Consider the following 23,709-nt stretch of genomic DNA (forward strand, 5'->3'; position numbering starts at 1 on the left):
AAAATTAGGGATCATTTTGAGTGACTTCTCAAATCCTCTTCTATTTCATTAAAACAATTCTGACATGCAGACTGAAACATGCACGTTGAATACCAGTAGCAGACTTCCCTGGTGAGCAGTAGCTTTACTACAGTGATCTAATGAGCAACTAGAGTGCTAACATTCAGAATTCATGGCAAATTTGTGACGCATCTGCTATTAGTGTTTTTTAAACTTCCATGTAAATAACATGCATCTGTATGCATATATGTATATGTATGCATGCATTTATATTTGTATTTATATAGATATACAGATTATATATGTTTATATATGTATGTATATATATTTATATATATATACATGCACATACATATATATAAATGCATATGCATATATATGCATATTACCTACTGGCGGTCGCCAGTAGGTATATATAGTTAGGATTTTTTCCCTATGGGATTTCTGAAAATTCTATGCCTAATAACTTTGGCGTTTGTGGACGGAATTGGCTGAAATTTTCAGGAAAATGGTACATTTTGTTTCTGTGCAGCACTTGAAAATTTGGGGGGGTTTTGTGGAGGGGGGGCCGAGAAAAAAAGGGGGTCCCAAAACGCGTTTTTTCCATGTTAATTTCCATAGGGCGGTTGGACTCACTTTTAGCCCGAACGGCTGAATGGATTTGCATGAAACTTGGCAAAATTGTAGGGACTGTTAGCCCGATGTGCCTTTGCTAGGTCTCAATATATGTGCTTCAGTGGATTTTGAGAAATTAACGTTTAAATCAAGATATATATCTGTAACAGCGCTCCGGGCAGCGATCCGGTTAGCGAACCTTTCGCGTATCGGAACTTTGCGATGCGAAGCTGATTGGCTCTTCGGTGTCTGTCAACATTCTAATCAGTCTGGAGCGGCCGCCATCTTGTCTCTCGGTAGGATCGAGAGACAAGAGGAGGCCAAAACAAAGGGGGAAATTACCATAAGGGGGCATAGTAGATCCTCGTTGACCCCCTAGGTTTTATGTGGAGGTTTTAAAAGGGCCTAGGAGGGTCCCAAAAAAAAAATTTTTTTTTTGCGTGGTAAGCGCCAAGTTCGCGAACCGGAAAGCGTTCTGGGCAGCGAACTTTAAGGATAAAAGAATGATAGACTTTTGTAATACTGTATGTTAATTATTTGTTGTTTTTGTTCGTTTTTTTATTTATTTATTTATTTTGATTTAAAAAAAAATTATTTATTATTTTCATAGTTCATTAAAACTTCCAGCATTATATCATCTGGTATCTCGTCGAACATGGATGTTTCTGTCTCTTGTAAGGTATGAATAAATTGTTCGTCAAAAGATTGATCCATAAAATCTTCATCCACATTTTCTTCATTTACAATGTCTTCGGATGTAATCTCGAAGGAAACATTACTTTTTTCTTGCTCCCCTTCCATTTTTTTGCTGTAAATTGCATAAAAAAAATAATTAAATTAGAAGAGTTAGGGCACTGTTGGGTTTAAGTTCAGACAGGTAGTTCTGTTTTTTTAACAGTGAACTTAAAGTAAGTTAATTCATAATTATAGCAGAGAAGTGTAAGTCAATCAATAAATATAACAGAGGAGTCTATCTGTATCTATAACTATAGCAGGGGGACAGTAAATAATTATCAAAAACGTTTTTACAAATTAATTTAAAGTGCCACTTACAAATTATCAATTTAATTTTCAGGGAGGTGAAAAGGCTCTTGAAATGTAGTTCAGGAAGTAGTAGTCAAAATGGTTGTGTTTCCTTCTCTTCCTTTATATATATTCAGGTACATAACCAATCAAATGTCAGGAAAAAAAAATTGAAAATGAAAGTAACATTTTCATTGGTTGTCAATTCCAACACTTCAGATGTGTTTTGTGAAGTAATTTACCTCACGGTACTTAGAGAGGTCTACAGGCTTAATGGCTAAATGGAATTTCAATCAAATTTGTGAAAATGAAAGGGATTGTTATGTAGTATGAGCTAATCTATATTTGGTGAGAGTGTCTCTAGTCGTTTTTCTGTAAATTACTTTCCCACCTTTTTTTAGGACCGCTTTCCGGAAAGCGGCCCGGTTAGCGAACCTTAAGCGTCACGGGAGTCCACCATTTTGTGTTTCAGTCGCATTAAGATACAAGATGGAGGGCAAATAATGTTTAGAATGGGTAGAAGGGGTCATGGTAGACTTATCTTGACCCCCTAGGTTTTCTGAGCGTGGCTGAGGAGGCTTATATGTGCGGAAAAAAACCATTTTTTAAAAAAATCCGCGAGGTTAGCTTTCGGTTAGCGAACCGGGTAGCGCTCCGGGGAGCGAATTTTGTGGAAAATTAGTGAAAAAAGTTAGAGAAAAATAATAATTGTGAGTGATCAGATGTAGGGTAGCTCTGAGAAGAGCTTTTGGGTTTATGGTACATTTAGGTACTTATAAGTAGGTACCAATGCACAGTCTTAAATTCAGAATGAAAATTCTGTTGCCCTCATCTGAGAAGTGAACTCCATCTCCTCTGTAGATATCTTGCATGTAGTAACGCAAGTTATTGTTGTTGTTGTACAGAGAGCCCATTCCATGGTCTCTCATGTAAGCTGAAACAGATTTGTTTACATGCTTCCTCGCTTTCTCAATTTGTGGACAAAATTGGTTGGACCACCTCCATTTCTGTCTTTGGCATATATTGGAATATACCAAGGCAGTTTGAGGAAAAAGTGCCATTAATTGCTCAAAGGTGTCCTTTAAAAGCATTTCCAGACCTACCCCTGTCAAAGTGCCCAAATCATTACCTCCACAGTGCACTATTAACAGGTCAGGTTTTGGCAAATGCATAAAGGTTTTCACCAATGGTATCAATTGGTGACATTTTAATCCTCTTTGGCCCAACCACTTAATTTCCACATCTTGTAAATTGAGGTTAGGTAAATTTCTGTTCTCAGCATACCTTTGAGCCCAGTGGATGTAACTATGTCCAACAATCCAGACCTTAAACATGGTGGGAGAAGGTTGTTCTGCAGTCAGATGAAGTGTGGTAATGAAAGGGCAGTTGAAACAGTAGGAGTTTCTAAAGAAAAAAAACTGTGGATTTCCAATGCTAATGATTCATTAGCAGTGATTGGTGCATTTCCATTTCTGAAAACAGAAAGTTAGGGTGCATGGATGTGTTCTTTGAAACATGTAATTTGAATGGTCAAGGAAGAAACATTTAATGAAAGATTGCACTGGATACGCAGGTGCACTGAGAGTTCAGAGTTCAATTGAAACATTGTTGTGTGAATTTGCAAACATGAGAGGTCTTCCAGGAGGTGGTTGCTATGGAAACAAGGCAGAGAGGGCAGAGGGGGGAAGGGTTTTGATTTGAAAAAAGTGAGGGAAGAGGTATGATTGGCTAATATGAGAGATATGTGAAATGAATATCTGTATTTCTGTGCTTTCAATAGCTGCAGCCATTGGAGTGCATCCTTTTTCTTCTGCTGAAGACAATTTGGTGTATTTCTGAGACTGTTTTCAAAACTCAAAAAATATTTGCTAAGGTGAGAAAAGATTTATTTAATTTAGATAGAGAATAGTATGATTTAAGGAGAAAATGATGAAGAAAGCTGTGTTTTTAAAATGTGGTTTTGTCTCTAGTGATATACTAATAGAATTAGTTTCTTTGAGAAATTGTAATTGCATATTCGGTGTAGCATTCTGGCATGCAGTAACACAAGTTATTGTGGTACATGGAGCCCATTCCATGGTCTGTTATGTAAGCTGAAAGAGATATGTTGTTTTTAAAAACGATTTAAGAAATCAATTACATTTCTGGATATGTACTGCTAGAGCTTCATAGGTTGTTTTGAGCCATATTTATAAGGCATTTGAGTGTCTTTGATGTTATGTTTTCCTTTTAAAATGGAAAGTGTTCCTCATGGGGCCCTGAGCAGTTCTTAGCCATGTTATTTAATGGGAAGTGGATAACATGGCTAAGAGCATTTGCTGGAAAATGCATGAATATCGCTGACTTTTCTGCGATATTCATGCATTGCGGCCGTTTTTTTTCGCATTTGCGAGCAGTTCTTAGCCATGTTATCCAATGGGAGGTGGATTACATGGCTAAGAGCATTTGCTGGATAATGCATGAATATCGTTGACTTTTCAGTGATATTCATGCATTGCGGCCGTTTTTAATCGCATTTGTGATAAACAATTACATTTCTTGATATGTACTGTTAGAGCTTCATAGGTTGTTTGGGGTCATATTTAGAAGGCATTTCAGTGTCTTTTATGTTATGTTTACCTTTTTAAATGGAAAGCGTTCCTCATGGGGCAGGTGTCTTGTAAATACGCTCCCACTTGCGCTTGGCAAATTTAGATTTTGATTATGGGAGTTACCTAGCCATGTTAATAGTGTCCCAAAAATGGTGCTAGGACATTCCAGAAAACACTTTCATGTGTCTCAAGGACATTTTTAGTCATTTCTTCATGAATGCAGGTATACAATTGATTTATATGCTGTGTTTAAAAACGAATTTTGAAATCAATTAAATTTCTGGATATGTACTGTTAGAGCTTCATAGGTTGTTTGGGGTCATATTTAGAAGGCATTTTAGTGTCTTTGATGTTATTTTTCCCTTTTTAAATGGAAAGCGTTCCTCATGGGGCCCTGAGCAGTTCTTAGCCATGTTATTTAATAGGAAGTGGATAACATGGCTAAGAGCATTTGCTGGAAAATGCATGAATATCGCTGACTTTTCTGCGATATTCATGCATTGCGGCCGTTTTTTTTCGCATTTGCAAGCAGTTCTTAGCCATGTTATCCAATGGGAGGTGGATAACATGGCTAAGAGCATTTGCTGGAAAATGCATGAATATCGCTGACTTTTCTGCGATATTCATGCATTGCGGCCGTTTTTTTTCGCATTTGCGAGCAGTTCTTAGCCATGTTATCCAATGGGAGGTGGATAACATGGCTAAGAGCATTTGCTGGATAATGCATGAATATCGTTGACTTTTCAGCGATATTCATGCATTGCGGCCGTTTTTAATCGCATTTGTGATAAACAATTACATTTCTTGATATGTACTTTTAGAGCTTCATAGGTTGTTTGGGGTCATATTTAGAAGGCATTTTAGTGTCTTTGATGTTATGTTTACCTTTTTAAATGGAAAGCGTTCCTCTTGGGGCAAGTGTCTTGTAAATACGCTCCCACTTGCGCTTGGCAAATTTAGATTTTGATTATGGGAGTTACCTAGCCATGTTAATAGTGTCCCAAAAATGGTGCTAGGGCATTCCAGAAAACACTTTCATGTGTCTCAAGGACATTTTTAGTCATTTCTTCATGAATGCAGGTATACAATTGATTTATATGCTGTGTTTAAAAACGAATTTTGAAATCAATTAAATTTCAGGATATGTACTGTTAGAGCTTCATAGGTTGTTTGGGTTCATATTTAGAAGGCATTTTAGTGTCTTTGATGTTATTTTTCCCTTTTTAAATGGAAAGCGTTCCTCATGGGGCCCTGAGCAGTTCTTAGCCATGTTATTTAATAGGAAGTGGATAACATGGCTAAGAGCATTTGCTGGAAAATGCATGAATATCGCTGACTTTTCTGCGATATTCATGCATTGCGGCCGTTTTTTTTCCCATTTGCAAGCACTTCTTAGCCATGTTATCCAATGGGAGGTGGATAACATGGCTAAGAGCATTTGCTTCAAAGGTTGTTTGGGGTCATACACCATTTTTGGGAAATTATTAACATGCCTATGTAACTCCCATAATCAAAATCTAAATTTGCCAACCGCAGGTGGGAGCGTATTTACAATAAATTTGCACCATGAAGAACGTAAAATAGCATAATAGACACTCAAATGCCTTATAAATATGACCCAAAACATCTTATGAAGCTTTAGCAGTGCATATTTCCAGAAATGTATTGGTTTTCATTTAATGATTTACTTCATTGGTAGGCCTTCACATGTTTTTTTACCTTGGTTTTTTACAGTGAAAATCTTATCTGCAACCATGTGTTGGCCTCACCTCAAATAAACAAAACAGGTGATGGACTGAATGTGGATCAATGACACACATTCACCCCAGTCTAAAGATCTGGGCATAAACAAATCTTTAGATAGGCTACATCTTATCGTCATCCTGAATTAATCATTTAAAATATTAGGGAGTGATTTATGATTGTTGTATGCCTGTTTTGTACCATTGAGTGTCATTTTTGTGATGCAGTGCTGGTGGAAAACATTTGCTATGTTAAATAATTAGTAGGGCATTAAGTTTTAGATGACTGTTATTTATTTACTGTTTGGTAATAGTGGTTAATAACATTTTATATTATATTTTTCCACAGATTCAACTGGAGATTCTTTCATAGTTTGGAAAATGCCTACAAAAAGTAGAATAAGAAAGGCTAGAAAACGTCAAAGACAGCAGGATGATGTTTTATTGCAGCAGTCCTCTTCCCCAAATACTTGTCAAAACACCAAGAAAGGTCCGGGTAAGAGTACGAAATCATTCTTAAGAAATATTTGTAGTAAAAAAAGTTTTGCTCAAAAAAATGTTTCAGTCCACAAAAAGAAAAGTAATTTAAATGGAAAGGAGAGACCCATCACAAATGTTACTGGTAGAGGAAGAGATAACTCTGTGCATGATAGTAGAAGGAAACAACAGTTTAGGGACATTCGAAATCGAATGTTCCGTAATAGGATATTAGTTAATTTATTGAAAAATATTAAAAAGAAAGGCCAACAGAAAGCGGCATTTTATAAGAAGAAGAAAAATGTAGAGAAAATTATTGATCATGCTTTTGAAATTAAGCGAAAGTTGTTTATTTTGGTAATCAATAGAATTAGGAAACTAAGCAAGGTAATTTCTGATTTCAAAACAAAAAGTAGATGGAAGAGAGTAGTAAATCGTACTAACTTTTGTGAAGTTTTTTTCGGAGAATGGATGCATAGTTCAAGTTGGCAGGCATTTTTTAATGAAGAGAGTTATTTTCAGGATAATGATTTGGTGTTTGCAGTTGACACCAGTGGTCGAGCTTATGAAGTGAAGGATGGTTGTCCAGTTGAAAAAGAATAACTTGTGACAACAGAGACAGAAGAGGCGCTAAATGATGAGGTTTTAGGAAGACGTCCTAAGGGTCCTGTGTACATTTGGAAGTGTAGTTCTATTTGCAGTGTGCGACAGGTTTCCCTCAATTTGCTTTGTGATTTTATACGGACATTTAATAAGAAAAGTTTGAAGCAGAAAATGAAGTTGTTGCAAGATTTAGATCCTTGCAGAGTGAGACAAATGACAGGTTTGCGTGGTCATTCACTGGCTTGTCTTTCCAGGAGAGTATGCCAGAGTGTTTTTCATCATTTCAGGATGCTAGCAGTGCATCATAATAAAGTGAGAAAATTAGTGAGAATGTTGTATTATGCTAAGAGTCCAGCAATTATGCTTAAACAATTATGTGCTGCTCTTTTGCATGGTTGTGAAATAGATGTGAAGAATATTTGTGAAGAAATTGAGTTTTGTTACTTTGGTAGTAAAGATGAGAATGTTCAAATTGACCTTGAAGTAGAGGGTAATGTTGAAGATAATGTACAGGTTTCCAGTACAGATTATTTTCAGAAGGAAATTGCCACGTTTCAGATGAAATCAAGTGAGAGGCCTAATTTCACTTGTGTATGTTGTCGACGCACTTATTATAAGAATCAGACTAAGTTAGTGGATTTATATGCAAAAAGTGAAAGGGAAAATAATAGTGAATGGAAGGATTTTGCCACATACTTGATGGTAGAAAATTGTTTTGATTTGGGAGTGGACCAACGTGTGTGTACTTATTGTTGTAACAAATTAAACCAAAACCAGATGCCTGCTAGGGCGGTTCATAATAATCTGGAATTGGTTGAGATTCCTTCAGAATTGAAGGATTTAAATACTTATGAATCTATTTTGATTCAAAGTATCCATCCCTTTCAGGCTATTGTAAGAATGGAGCCAAAGACAGGGAAGTTGCCTCCAGCAGATTTACAGAGAGGATTAAAGGGAAGAGTTGTTTATTTGCCTCTAGATTTGAACAAAAACATTAACACAATTGGAGTAGAAAAAGTGGAAGAGGAACCTCTGGTTATCTTGGTTAATGGGGTTCAGACAAAGAATAAGAAAATATGGCAAGATTTAGTGGATGTTAGGAAAGTCAAAAAGGCAACAGTGTATTTGAAGAAAAATAATAAGTACTATAAGAATGTATATGTTGCAGAAGAGGAAGTAAGTGATGAAGAGGATAGCGATTTGTGTGCTGGCCAAATTGAGAAAGTAGAGGCCTCTAAAAGTGAAGAAATATATGAACATTATAGTGTTCATCCTTTGCATTCCAAGGAAGTCATGGGGAATGCTATTGAGTTGTTTCAAATGAAACAAGCCAAAGGGAGTCCCATTAGTGTTTGGGAGGAAAGTTTGGAAGCTCGGTGTTTCCCACAGCTATTTCCCACAGGTCAAGGAGGAAGATCCTAGGTTTCGGCAATGCATTCCCTATTTGTTTCATCTCTTGTTTGAAAGCGATCTGTCAGGACTGTCATATGCAGTGAACCACATTTTAAAAAGTGGTATACAGATGCAAAACATCTCGGCAAGTGACTTTATGCATAAAGTCAATGTCCAAGACAGTATTTTGGATTCTCACTTAATTAATCTCATGGCGTGTCAGCGTGGTACTAATGAGTACTGGTACCGTCGTCATGGTGATTTAAAATGTATGCTGCGGAACTTAGGAACTCCAACATGGTTCCTCACTCTGAGCTGTGCCGAGTATGGCTGGGAAGACTTGAATTTCTACGAGAGGCAAATGGAAATATTGAAAACATTGAATTCAAGACACCTGGAGAACTGTGTTCTTTGGATCCAGTGAATGTATGCAGGTACTTCAATCATAGATTTGAAGCTATGATGTCTTTCATCACAAATAAAAAGAATCCACCTCTTGGAGAGGTGTTGGATTTCTTCTGGAGAAAGGAGTACCAAGCAAGAGGTGCCCCTCATATACATATGTTGTTGTGGATCAAGGATGCACCTAAATTTGGAACAGATCCGGATGACTTAGTGATGAATTTCATAGAACAGTATTCTACGTGTGCTGTTCCAAACGCAACGGAGAAAAAAAGTCTAAGAGAACAAGTTCTACGTTTCCAAAGCCATCGTTGTGGAAAGTACTGTCGTCGTAAATTCAGAAACAAGGACAAGTTCTACACCAAATGTCGTTTCAACTTTCCACGACCGGTGATTTCTAAAGGAAGAGTGAACAGTTTGATGTCTTCGCTGCGACATAATGTGACGAGGAAATCACCCAAGAATACATACAATTTGAAAAGGAACGAAGAGTCCAAGTACATCAATGACTACAACCCAGTGATTTTGTCCATGTGGAATGCTAACATGGATATACAGTTTGTGGCTGACAACTGTATGGCTGTGGCTCGGTATGTGACATCTTACATCACCAAAAAAGAAAAGACCGAACTAAAGGATATGTGGGAGGACATTTCCCATGAAAAGAGCCTCAGCAAGAAGTTGTACAGTTTCAGTCTGAAGATGTTGTCGCATCGAGAAATCGGAGCTTACGAATGTTCTGATCGTTTGTCTTCAGCAAGTCTCTATGCCAAATCCAGGAGTCTCGTTTGGGCGAGTCTTGGTCTTGCTGCAACACGAAATCGAGTTCTAAAACCTGTCCGGGAAATTGAGTATTTGGCAGAAAAGGAACCAAACAGTACCGACATTTTGAAGACCAACATGTTGGATACATATTATCCAAATCGAAGCAGTCACCTTGAGAATGTTTGTCTATATGAGGTTCTCCAAAATTATATATTCAAGAGGAACATCAAAGAAGATATTGCGAAAGGAGTGTATGCTGTAATTGGAAATGAGGGATGCCTGGTCAAGCAAAGAAAATGCCAATTAGTAAACCATCGAAAATTGAGTGGTGAATCTCCAGAAAAAAAGGAGTTTTTTTATTTAGCACTTTTGCAACTTTTCAAGCCTTGGCGTGCAGAAGAGGAACTGCTTGGAGATTTCCTCTGTTACGAAGACTCTTTCAATGCAGCCAAGGAGTCCATAGAATGTCCTGCTTTTTCTAAATATCAAGAAATGCTAACTTTGGAAATTGAGCAGGAAGCAACGATTGCAGCCGAGATTGCCAGAGACAGTTCTCAGGACAGTCAGAGTTCTGTTTCATTGAGTCAAGATCCACTTGGAGGACCTATTATCGAAAATGAAGCTGCCACTGCTATGAATGAAGTAGAAAGAGCCATGGCACATGCTCAGGAGGATTCAGTTAACTTAGAAGACTTGGAAAAACAACTCAACGTTGAGCAGAGGAAAATATATGATGAAGTTACCAAGGAAATTGAGCACGGATTAAGTCATGAGAAGAACAAGTGCTCATGTACATCGTTGAAGCCTGTCCGACTGTACGTGAGTGGAGAAGCGGGAACTGGAAAAAGTTTCCTCATTAAAGCAATCTCTTGTTATTTGCAGGAAAGGACTGAGTCATCGCTGTCTTGTGTTGTCACCGCTCCTACTGGACTGGCAGCACATAACATTAAAGGTATTACTTTGCATCGTCTACTGATGCTGCCGGTGGAGCATGACAACAAATTACAATACAACAAGTTATCTGGAGATGCTTGCTGTGAAGTTTCAAGAGTCTTGAGGAAAATGAAACTACTTATCATTGACGAAGTAAGCATGGTTTCCAATGTCATGCTTGCCTTTGTGCATTTGAGAATGCAAGAAGTACTTAAAACTGAATATGATGTGTTATTTGGTGGGAAACACATCATTGTTTTCGGAGATCTTCTGCAGCTGACACCAGTAAAAGGTCAACCTGTGTTCAAAATACTCCCGCATGAAGATACCAGGAAGTGCCTAGTGAGCATTGGCAACGTCAATATATGGTTAAACTTCAATTATGCTGAACTGCATCAAAATATGCGTCAGGCAAAGGATGAAGATTACAAGAATATTCTACAAGATATTAGAATTGGAAAAGTGACCGAGCATGGAAAAGAAGCTTTAAATGCACGATTACTGTCAAATTTATATCCCAAACAAGAGATTGTGCCTGAGAATATTTTTCAGAAAATTACTGAGAAGAAATCCGGGATATGTCTCATGCCAACTCTTGCAGAATGTGCCATCTTCAACAACAAAATGTTGAATTTAGAAAAGCAAGAGATTGTGAAACTTGAAGCTATCGACAAATTAGAGCATATGGGATCAACAATTATTTTGTCAGACAATTTGAAATCAAAATTGGATTCATTAGAGAAGACTATATCTAAAACAGCGGGTTTTGAAAAGACTTTGAATGTGTGTTTAAATTGCCGAATCATTTTGAGAAGGAATTTACATGTAGAAAGAGGTCTGGTAAATGGATCAATGGGTAATGTTGTTGATTTTGAGAAATACAGAAATAGAGATGGAGTAGAATTTTTAAGAATTAAATTTGATGGCATTGAGGAAGTACAGCAAATTGGTCGTTGTTCTGCTAGGTTTTTGCTTGTTAAAGACTTATATGTTCGCCGTAAACAGTTTCCTGTTTGCTTGGCATATGCGGTGACAATCCATAAATCGCAAGGTTTAAGTGTAGACTGTGCATTGGTGAATATTGGCAGTTCTGTGTTCAAGGAGGGTATGGCATATGTGGCATTGTCACGAGTTAGAACTTTATCGGGATTGTACTTGATTGACTGTGATGTCACAAACATTTGTGCGGATCTAGATTGTGTTAAGGAATACAATAGGTTAAGAAGAGAGTATGCGCCACATTTGCCTCAATATCCTTTGTTTGAGAAACGTGTGGTAGGCCGGAAACGCTGAAATAGCAGTAATAGTAGGGAGGTTGTTGCAAAAAGACTAAAAGTCAATGACCCGAAAATTGTTAGCAGAAAGAAAGTGGATTCTGTTGAAGATGTTGTCGGTTTTCAATTTGAAAACAGTTCTGGTGTCAACTGCTATGCAAATGTAGTGGTTAATGTTCTCTTTTCACTAGAGAGTTTAAAAGAACAGATTCTGTTGAATTCAGAACAAATTTTATGCTGTTTGTTGAATTCTGTTTTCGTAAAATGTAGCACTGATCGAACAAAAGTAGAAAGTGTGTCTGAAGTTCGTTATCTGTTAGATGAATGTTCAGGTCAAACAGACTTCTCTGAAAATAATCAGCAAGATTGTCAGGAGTTTTTAATGTATATGCTTGATATATTGCAAGATGAGGGTGTAGATGTAGATCACCTGTTTGGGCTTTCTTATCAATGGCAGCATGACTGTGAGAATTGTAGGGTATCAAGTACTAGTAGTGTAGACTCAGAAAGATTTATATATTTAACTTTGCCAGACAGTAAATCAGTCTCCTTTAATAAGCTAGTAAATGCAGCGGATCACAACATGGAGTGTAGCCAATGTAAATCTGAAATGATGTCAACATTACTTATACGTAGATATGGACAGTATGTCATTTTAATGATGCAACGATGTAGGCCTGATGGATCAAAATTGTCAACTTTAATAAAAAAAATTGTGGCTTCTCAGCTTTCAATATCAGGAAGAACTTTTGTAACTGTAGCAATTATCTATCACGATGGTCCTTCAACAACTTCAGGACATTATACAGCTTATTTAAAGTCTCGAAACGGCTGGTCATTCTGCAATGATTCCGTTGTAACTTTCAAAAAAAAATTGCCGTTTGACCTTAAAAATTCTTACCTGGTGTTTTTAAAACCAAAATTTTAAAGAAAGAATCTCGGGATTTCCTGTGAAGAATTGCAAAATGTTCATGAAGTTGAGGGAATGTAAGTCTGCAATGCTGTCTAGATTATTGGTCCAAAACTTTTAATTATAATGTCATTTTGTAAAATCCGACTATATAAACCTGATGCAAGTAAGTCTGCTTCATAGTAAGCAGTATCAGTGTCATAGGAAAAGGAGAACATGAGTGACAAAGAAGGGTAAGATATTAATAGTCCAGGATTGTGAAAATTATCTTAAATGTTTTCTTTTTGAAAGTTGCGAAAATAGAAAATGACGGGATTTGATTGGAAGAATTACAAGACTTGTGAATAGCTGCAACATGATTTGGCCAAGTGGAAACATGTGGTAGAATGAGAGAAGTCTTTTCTTGTATGTAACATATTTTTCGAATCGTTGGAGGTTTTCTTTCAGAAAGTGGCGGGCTTACAATATTTATAGCACAACACAGTGGACGCTGTTCATAGGACATCCTTCGACGTCATTGAAAGTAAGTTAATTTTAAGGAGTTTTGAATTCAGATTTCTTATGTTGAATGGGTTTTTTAAACACAATCATTTTGATTGTGTTTTTTTTTCCCCGCTGTTACATGATGAATACCTTCAAGTCACTGATTTAAGTGAAATTTGATACATTCTGAGAACAGCAAAAATAAACCATTTAACATGTATAATTAATGTTCTGCTTTTTGTACTTATGATATACATTTAGAAATGTGAGGTAGATATGGAGAAACTGAGTCTTCTGTAAGTGTCAATGTTAATGCTTACAGAGCTGTACTTCTGGGTACTGTTTTTTTTTTTTTAAAAAATGAATAGGCCTCACCTCAAAGAAAGCTCTTGAAAGCACACATCTTATTTGCATCCTGAAACAATCATTTAAAATGTTAGACTCAATTTTATGATGGCTTTACATCTTTTTTGCGCTGCTATTGCATCACTATTGTGAGACATTAGCAGTGCAAAAGAAGCACCATGTTCCAAAATAGGCCTCAGTTCATCAACATCAAGATACAGTTTGTTTAAAATATATATGTTTAGGATTGTGTAGGGGACGTAGAGAAGCAGAGGCTTCTGTAAATGTCAAAGTTGTTGAAAAACTGTTTGTTCTTGAACCTTTTCCCTTGTCTTTTCAAATTTTTAAATACATGTTTTAATATTTTTGGAAATGTTTGTTCTCTCTTTTACAGATTGAAAGTATGAAAAAATATTTTAAAAAGGTAACAAGAATTATAAGGTAAATGTTTTCTACTCTTTTTACCCGCAATGCACTGCTGATGATGTCACTGACACTATCTCTGATTTACTCTCTATAGCTGTCTTTCTTTTTACATTATTCTCTGTTTACTTCCCTTATACTAACTCTTCTTTTTTTTTAAAAAATATTTTTTTGGTTCGCTTCAAGTTCGCGAACCGGTCAGCGAACTTGAAGCGAACCAAAAGAAATAGAGCTTGCCAGAGTGATAAACATTCTAGCAATTTTATTTGAAAGGGGAGGTAGTTCTGAAAAGAACTTTTTTTTTTGTTTTTGTTGTTTTATTTATTTATTTATTTTTTCTGAACATTTTTTGATTTTTTTGTATTTTTAGAACAGTTTTATGTTTTTTTTGTGTTTTTTATGGAGGGGAAACAACAAAAAAACAGGTATTGAAAAGGGCTCAACAGGAGCAAAAAAAAAATTACTGCTTGGGTGCGTTAGGGCACTTATGGTTTTCGAACACCATATTGATCAAGTTCACGCTCATGTTCCCATACGAGAGCATAGCACCACAATATATACAGGTAAACTTCATATGTTTAAAGTTTGGCTGAATGTTTGGCACAGTTTCCTGTGCCTCTCTTCCTGTCAAAGACATTGTTGACGTAGATCTGGGCACAGGAGTTGTCGGGGGATTATCTTGTAGGTCCCTCAACTCTGCCCGGCTGTAGTTTAAGGGATGCCACCTGGCCATATGGCGATGCATAGTATAGATGCCCATACTATATTTTTTCTCTGTGCCTCTAGACAATCTGTATTTACAGATGAGGCAGGTGGCATATTTAGCATTGACCTTCTTGTCCCCTGGAGGGATGGAAAAAAACTGCCAGATGAAACTTGTTTTCCTCTTAGAAACACGGGGCAACTCCGGGATAAATTCTGGTTGATCTCTATCCTCTTCTTCTTCTTCCTCCTCTTCCTCCTCTCTGTTGGAGATAAATTGACTTGGAGGTCCTCTCTTCTTATGAGGAGGTGGAGGTGGTGGTGGGGGTGCACCAGCTGCAGCAAGTATGGAAGCCATTGCTGAACTCCAGGAAAATGGTCTTTCTCTCACCAAGATGAAAGTCAGAGTGAGGAAAGAAGGAGGGGTTTACATGATTTGGGAAAAGCAAAAGTTCTGAACCAATGAAAAGTGTTATTTTTAGGTCACATGACCTAGTCATACATCATTTAGAAACCAAAAGTGAAATGAACCAATGAAAACTTTGATAAACAAGTCACATGACCTGTTCCGCTTACGTTACGCGGTGCGCGCCGCGTCTCGGATCGCTTCTGGTTCGCGGTCCGGAGCACTTCCGGGAGCGCTAACGCGGCGCGTCATTAGACGCATTACGCGACAACGTGATACGTCGCGCTTCCGCGACGCGTCACAGTTCCGCTAACGTAACGTTTACCGGTTCGCGTACTAGATCGCGGCATCAAGATGAGCTAACGGAAAGCTTCCCGGTTCGCGAACTGGAAGCGAAGAAAAAAAATATTTTAAAAAAAATTATTAATAAACATCTAAAATATATTTTAAGATTTAAAGAAGAATACATTTTACAGTTACAGATGTTAGCTTTTAAAAAACCAATGAAATTCACAGAAAAAACCATAGGTTATAGACCATATATAGTTAGGAATTTGCATTTACAAAACCTTGAAAATTCACTGAAAAAACCATAGGTTATAGACCATATATAGTTAGGGATTTGCATTTACAAAACCTTATTTTACTCGCATAAAACCATTGAAATTCCATATATAGTTAGTTGCGCTAACTATATATCGCGCACCCGCAATCCACTGCTGATGATGTCACATATTACATCATTCATGACATGGTCAGTGACATCACTGATGACATCATTGATGACAACATCCAGTGACTGTATGTTTCTGTAAAGTGTAAATATGTCTTACATATAGAAGAATGAGTGGATGTATAAGTGTCTGGATGAAGGATTTAGTAGGTGCATGACTGACTGTATGAGTGAGTGATTAAATATGTCTCACTGAGTGCATGGGTTAGTGACTAAACTGTCTTAATTTGTGCATTATTATGTCTGTTGTTCTGTAAACTGCTGCATGTGTTGATAAGTAGCTATATGAGTAACTATATGGGTTATTGATTGGTAGCCCAGGTATTTGTATGGGAGACTGAGTGTGTGTGTGGGTGGCTGGGAGGTGTATGACTCTGTGCATAGATGTGTGAGCAGTTGATTCCCTAGGTGTATGGTTTCAAAAGTGCATGTGGAAACAGCTGTATGGGCGGTTGACTGTGTGCATGAGTGTATTGGTGAGTGAATGGATATCTCAGTGCTACATGTCAAAGTAAGTACATATGTAAAACACAGTACATGTGAGAGTTGACATATATAAATAACTGTGCATAAGAGCCAGTGAATGTGTGAGTGGCTGTATGGATCATTGTAAACTTGTATCAGGGATTGTATAAGAGAGTAAATATGTGTTAGTATATGTTTGAATAAGTAAAGTTTGTATAACTGTATAGTTGAGGAAATGGAGGTGCGATTAATTCTTTGCATGACTGACTAGGTGTGTGAGTAACTCCATGGATGAGTGACAGTCTGTGAGTGTCTGTTTACACTGATTGTATCTAAGGTTATATTAGAGTCTGAAGAGGTTCATCGTATTATCATATGAATGATATCAACAGTGATGTGATCAGTAATGTCAAATGAGATGTCATCAGTGATGTCATCAGTGATGTCATTTGAGATGTCATCAGTGATGTCATCAGTGATGTCATTTGAGATGTCATCAGTGATGTCATCAGTGATGTCACTGACCATGTCATGAATGATGTAATATGTGACATCATCAGCAGTGGATTGCGGGTGCGCGATATATAGTTAGCGCAACTAACTATATATGGAATTTCAATGGTTTTATGCGAGTAAAATAAGGTTTTGTAAATGCAAATCCCTAACTATATATGGTCTATAACCTATGGTTTTTTCAGTGAATTTTCAAGGTTTTGTAAATGCAAATTCCTAACTATATATGGTCTATAACCTATGGTTTTTTCTGTGAATATATATATGTGTATATGTATGCGTGTAGAGAGAGGTAGAGGTGTAGAGGTAGAGAGGTAGAGGTAGAGTGGTAGGGGTAGAGAGGTAGAGACTAGTAGAGAGAGAAGTAGAGAGAGGTAGAGAGGTAGAGAGTAGAGAGTGAGTAATAGAGAGTAGAGAGTGAGTAGTAGAGAGTAGTAGAGAGCAGTAGAGAGAGTAGCAGAGATTGAGTAGTAGAGAGTAGTAGAGTGAATCGTAGAGTGAGTAGTAGAGAGTAGTAGAGAGTGAGTAGTAGAGAGTGAGTAGTAGAGAGTAAGTAGTAGAGTGAGTAGTAGAGAGCAGTAGAGCGTGAGTAGTAGAGAGTAGTAAAGAGTGAGTAGTAGAGAGTGAGTAGTAGAGAGTAGTAGAGAGTGAGTAGTAGAGAGAGAGAATAGTAGAGAGTAGTAGAGAGTGAGTAGTAGAGTGAGTAGTAGAGACTAGTAGAGAGAGAGTAGTAGAGAGTGAGTAGTAGAGAGTAGTAGAGAGTGAGTAGTAGAGTGAGTAGTAGAGAGTGAGTAGTAGAGAGTGAGTAGTAGAGAGTAGTAGAGAGTGAGTAGTAGAGAGAGAGAATAGTAGAGAGTAGTAGAGAGTGAGTAGTAGAGTGAGTAGTAGAGACTAGTAGAAAGAGAGTAGTAGAGAGTGAGTAGTAGAGAGTAGTAGAGAGTGAGTAGTAGAGTGAGTAGTAGAGAGTGAGTAGTAGAGAGAGAGTAGTAGAGAGTGAGTAGTAGAGAGTAGTAGAGAGTGAGACGTAGAGAGTGAGTAGTAGAGAGTAGTAGAGAGTGAGTAGTAAAGAGTGAGTAGTAGAGAGAGAGTAGTAGAGAGTGAGTAGTAGAGAGTAGTAGATAGTGAGTAGTAGGGAGTGAGTAGTAGAGAGAGAGAGTAGTAGAGAGTAGTAGAGTAGTAGAGAATGAGTAGTAGAGAGTGAGTATTTGAGAGTAGTGGAGTAGGAGAGAGTAAGTAGTAGAGAGTAGTGGAGAATATTCCAAAGTTTGGCACAGCACCACTTGCACAATAAGTCCAATCAAATCATATCACTTAGAGTCCTTATTGAAGCGCTGAATCTTGGTGTATATTCAAATGATTTTATTTTCCTTAAGTTTATGTACCACAGCCAGCCAAAATGTTTCGTTCTGTACAACAGAACTTCTTCAGGGCGTTCTTATTTCCTTCAAGTTATGTCCGTATCCTGTTGTCATATAACTAGATATTTCTTCCAAATGTTAGACGAGACGTAAGTACATTCTTATTCAAAGTGACTAGGTATCAATTTTAGCCACACAATTCGGGCAGACTTAAGTAATTTATAGCTTCCTAAAAGTCAGTCTTTCAAAAATTCCAAAGTATAGGAATGATAATCCAAATCCAAATGTTTCTCAAGAAAAGTCATTTTCAATCGTTCGGAATATCGGTGTTTGGGCAGATATGACCCAGGGACCCCCAGTATGCAAGGGGAATTAGTCCCCTCTCTGCAAACGCGCCAGTGGCCTGCGTTGCAGAGAGGTGTAAAAAGGGGCATAGCCTCATTACGCCTCTGTGCAATGCAGCCCCCTGGCGCATACTGGAGGTTCCAGGTGGGCTAGTTGGCCCCCAGTATGCAAGGGGAATTAGGTCCCCCTCTTCAAACATGCACGGGGGCTGCGTTGCAGAGAGGTGTAAAAAGGGGCATGGCTTCATTACACCTCTCTGCAATGCAGTCCCCTGGCGCATACTGGAGATTCCTGGTGGGCTTTCAGGTCTTATATAGTTAGGAATTAGCATTAAAAAAAACTTTGAAATTCACGGAAAAAATCATAGGTTTCAGGCCTTATATATTTAGGAATTAGCATTTAAAAAACCTATTAAATTCACTGAAAAAACCATAGGTTTGACACCAGTTATAGTTAGCTGGAATTTTTACTGACATAAAACCATTGAAATTCCCACGTTATAGTTAGTTGGACTCACTATAACTTGCGCGCCTGCAATGCACTGCTGATGACGTCACATATCACATCACTCATGACATGGTCAGTGACATCACTCATGACATCACTGATGACACCATCCTTGTGACAGAGTGACAGACCTCCTTTCAGTGTAATGAAACCCTTGAAACACATGTTCAAAAATAGAAACTAAAATTTTCAAAAAAATAGAGATACCCATACCAGTTACAACAACCAATTCAGTAATACCACCATCTATATACACATCCACTCATTCACCAACAGTTCTATATAGTCACTCATACATATATTCACTCATCATATGTAGTGAAACACCTATACATCCTGTTACACACCGACAGTCATCCAAAGTTACTCACACACATAATCACACATGCAAATAAACTATTGAACATCCATTTATTTGCATATACAGGTATACACACACTACCACCTTACTTCTAAGGAAACTTACACATACTTACTCTCTTAAACAATCACTTATAGAAACACATACTTATTTAAACAAGAACTCTTTCAATCTCTCACTCTCACATATACTCACTTATATACATCAATACTCTCATATACTAGATTAAAACATCACTAGTGAGACAGTCATTCACTCACTAACACACACATATACACACTCATCCACCCATACAGTCCTGCACATATGCTGTCTTCAAAACACATACAAACAGCGAGTCAGTCATTGATGCATCTACGTGCTAAGTAACACCCCCACCAAACCATACAGACACTCATTCTGATACTAAAAAAACATCTAATAACCCATATACACACACATGTAGCTACTCACCAACCCATGCAGCCACTTATACACAAAGTGAAACACTGATACAAACAGTTAAATATTTAAACAATGCTCTCTTATATATGGTAAATTCTTTATTGTTTGATTATTTAAAATCTTACAATTTTTTCCAGGACAAAAATATATTCAATAAATACAATAGAATAAAAGCAATTATATCATAAAAAATGTCTTTTAAAACATATTTATAAAAGCATTTTTTCAAATTTAATCTCCCAGTTTTGTAGATGCAATCTTTCGGAACTTTACAAATGCAGCGTTCATGACTATATCATTCGAATGTAGACAGACTTTCAATGCCTGTCTACATGTCCTTGTTCCACGCATATTAAAGTGAGGTTTAAGTATTGCACATCTTTCTTTACCGAGTCCGGGACATATACATAAGAGGTGGACAATGTTCTCTTCTCCACTTTTACAAAGTCTACACAATGTGCTGCTGCTGGTTTTTTTCCACGGCGGGGCGTGACTAAGGCCTGGTAGAATCCCAAATCTTGCTCTCACCAGACATTGTTTACTTTTTTCAGACCAAGGTATTTCCAAGTATCCCTGTACTTTCTTTTTTTCGTATCCATTTATAACTGACCACAAATGTTTTCTTTTTGCCAGCGAATCTTTGTCGTTTACAAGTGATAGGTGGTTTGTTGTTCTATTTATTATTATTTTAAAGGATCCATTGTTTATCATATTGTTCCAGATTGGCATTAGTGCAAACTCTTCTAATGCATCATTGAGATATTTCCATGTAACTGATCTTGTGTTCTTATTTATTTCTTGCCAAAGTAGCTGAGATATATGGTTATCGTGGTCATTTTTAATCCTATACCACGTTTTAATAAATTGGCCTTTTCTTGCAAAAACTTGATTGTTTAACCCAAACTCCAGTCTAATTTGAGCTGGTCAAGCATTATTTGGGAGATAGAAGAGAGTTTTATATGTTTTGGAAAGGACCTTGTTTATCAATTCTGCATCCGTCCCCATTAATGCCTCACTGCCATATGTTATTGTTGGGAGCAATTTAGCCCCTATAATTTTCAAAAGCGGACGATAGGTCATATTTCCAAGTGACTTCTGTGCTATCTTGAATGCTGCAGTTAATGAGTTAGCTTTCCTTTGTATGTCCACTTTTTGTAGTTGGTAGTTTCCTTTCTGGTCAAATAGTACACCCAAGTACTTGTACACTTCTATTTGTTCTAGTGGTGTATTTTCCATATACCATTTATTATTTTGTCTCAGTCTTGTGTTCCTAGTGACAACCATGATTTTTGTTTTGGTTTCATTTATTACCATTCCATTTTCCTGAGCATACAGAACCATTCTGTTAATTATGCGCCGAAGTCCGATTTTAGTGTGGCTTAGAAGGATGACGTCATCTGCATACATTAGGTTAGATATCAGTTTATCCTCAACTTCGGCGGATGTGCATTAAGTTCATCAAGGTTCCCTGATAGATCTCCTAGGAATAGATTAAAAAGTAGGGGGGCCAACACACATCCCTGCTTTAGCCCTTCTGTTGCTGGAATCTCCTTTGTTAATGATCTACTGTCCCCCATCCTTACTCTTACCCAAGTTTTACTGTGTAATAATTGAATCAGTCTTAATAGTTCAATTGGTATGTCTTTTTCAATAAGTTTTTTCCACAATAGATTCCTTTGCACGCAGTCAAAAGCAAATTTAAAATCTACAAAGCACAGATACAAGGGCAGTTTTACTCTAAGTGATTTTTCAATTATTAGTGATAACGCCATAATGTTGGTCATTGTTCCAAGCCCCTTAATAAAACCAGTTTGATTTAATGGCAAAATCTTGTTTTCTGTTACCCATTCATTTAGTTTAATTAGTAGAACTCCTGCAAACAGCTTAGCATCTGTATCTTGTAGAGTGATGAGTCTGTAGTTCACCGCAAGTGCCCAATTGCCTTTCTTAAATATGGGGGAAATTAGTGATCCTCGCCAGGACTCAGGGATGTTGCCTGTCTCTATAACTTCTTTGAATACTTTTTCCAAATAGCTCGACCAAAAGTCTGTTTTTTCTTTATAAAGGGCAAATGGTATCCCATTGGGGCCTAGTGCCCCGTCTTACTGCTTCCTTATTAGTTTTATTAATTGATCTTTTGAAATTATGAATTGTTCTTGTATCTCATCACTTATTGTAGAGCTTTCTTGTATGTTTGCAATGATTTTTGTCGCTCCCTTACTGTTTAGATGCTTTTCAAGAAAAGTAGCCCATTCTTGCTCAGTCAAAGTTGATGAAACTACCAATTTGTTCGGCCGTACTAATTCGTTAATAATTTTCCAAAATTCTCTTGCGTTTGCTTGTTTGCTTGCATGAAATAATTTAGACCACATTTCCTGTTTAGCTTGGTATTTCTCATTCCATATTAGCTTCCTCAGGGATTGATTTAATATTTTTAGATTGTTCAAGATTTCATCATTAGTTACTGTGGTTTTTATTTGTCTTCTTATTCTGTTTCGGTCTCTTTTTAATTTCGTTATTGTGTACGGAAGATTCATAGAGGAGTCCTTTCCTTCTTCTTTCCATTTTACATTCCTTTTGTTGGGGTTAACCTGGGTTTGGGGTTTCACTATTTTCTTAGTGAATTCCACCCACTGTTCAACTGTGGTTTTTGTCGTATTTTCAGTAAAGCAGCTCTTTATAATGTTTTCAACTTTTTCATTCATTATATCCTTATTCAGGTTGGTCCAAATTAGTTTTTTATAATTTATTGTTCCAGTATACCCCGGCACTGTATGGTATGGTTGGTTAATATTGTGTCTACTGTTGGTAGTTATTAGCAGTTGGCAATGGTCACTATCTCCAACTTTAACTATTCTATAAGAGTTTATGTTTTGGAATATGTTGAGTGAAAGCATTGTATAATCGATCCTAGTGCTTGCATTATGTGCAGTATACGTATATGCAGGAGGAGTATCCTCTTTAAATCGGCCGTTAAGGACTCGCAGTCCCAATGCTTCTATGTCCTTAATGAAAGTTTTACCAATTTGGTTTCGTGCCTTATTGGTCGTGACTCCTTGATAGTCCTGCTGCGGAATTGACCATTGAAGGTCTTGTGATTGTGAGACATCATCCCTTATGAACGGTAATAGCAAATTAAGGTTAAAGTCCCCAGTCATCACATAATCCACTAATGGGTTTTCTAGGATATTTTCCAATAATATGGTGTTAAGGGTAGCACATACGGTTGCTCTACTTGTTTTTGTTGGATGAATATATACATTGATCATAATTAATGACCTATCCTTTTGGTCTGTACCCTTATATTTCAGTCTGACTATAAGTATATTTTTACTATGTGTTTCGAGTTGCTCATGTTCAGCTTGTATACTATTGGAAATAAAAGTTGCTAACCCCCCACTCGGGCGTCCATACCTATGAATTTTACTTGCGTTTTCATAGTATCCTGCATAGCCCTCCAATGTAAAAGGGTGAGCTTCCCAAGTTTCCTGGAGGAATAATATATGACAGGGTAAAGGAATAGATCTTATTTTTGCATTGGAGAGCTTTGTCCCTACTCCGTTTATGTTCCATGAACACATTCTCAAATCAGTTACTTTTCTTTGGGGGATTGGAATATCATTCCTTCATTATACTATATTACTATGCAGAGCCTGTGCAATCCACTTTTCATTTATTAGTGGGGTTGTTTCTGTTGATGAATATGGTGTTGCCACTATTGATGTACTAATGGACCCCCCCCGGGCATTTCTTAACACTGTTCCTTTTTGTTTGATGTTTTTTTCTGTTTCTGTTTTGACTAGATTTGTCTCATTAATAAATGGAGTAGGATAAACTTTTGGCTCTTGTTTTGTGATAAATATTCCCCAGGACTTAAATGTTGAAAACTCTTTTAAT

This window comes from Lissotriton vulgaris, chromosome 5 (genome assembly GCF_964263255.1).
Source record: "Lissotriton vulgaris chromosome 5, aLisVul1.2, whole genome shotgun sequence".
Taxonomy (NCBI): domain Eukaryota; kingdom Metazoa; phylum Chordata; class Amphibia; order Caudata; family Salamandridae; genus Lissotriton; species Lissotriton vulgaris.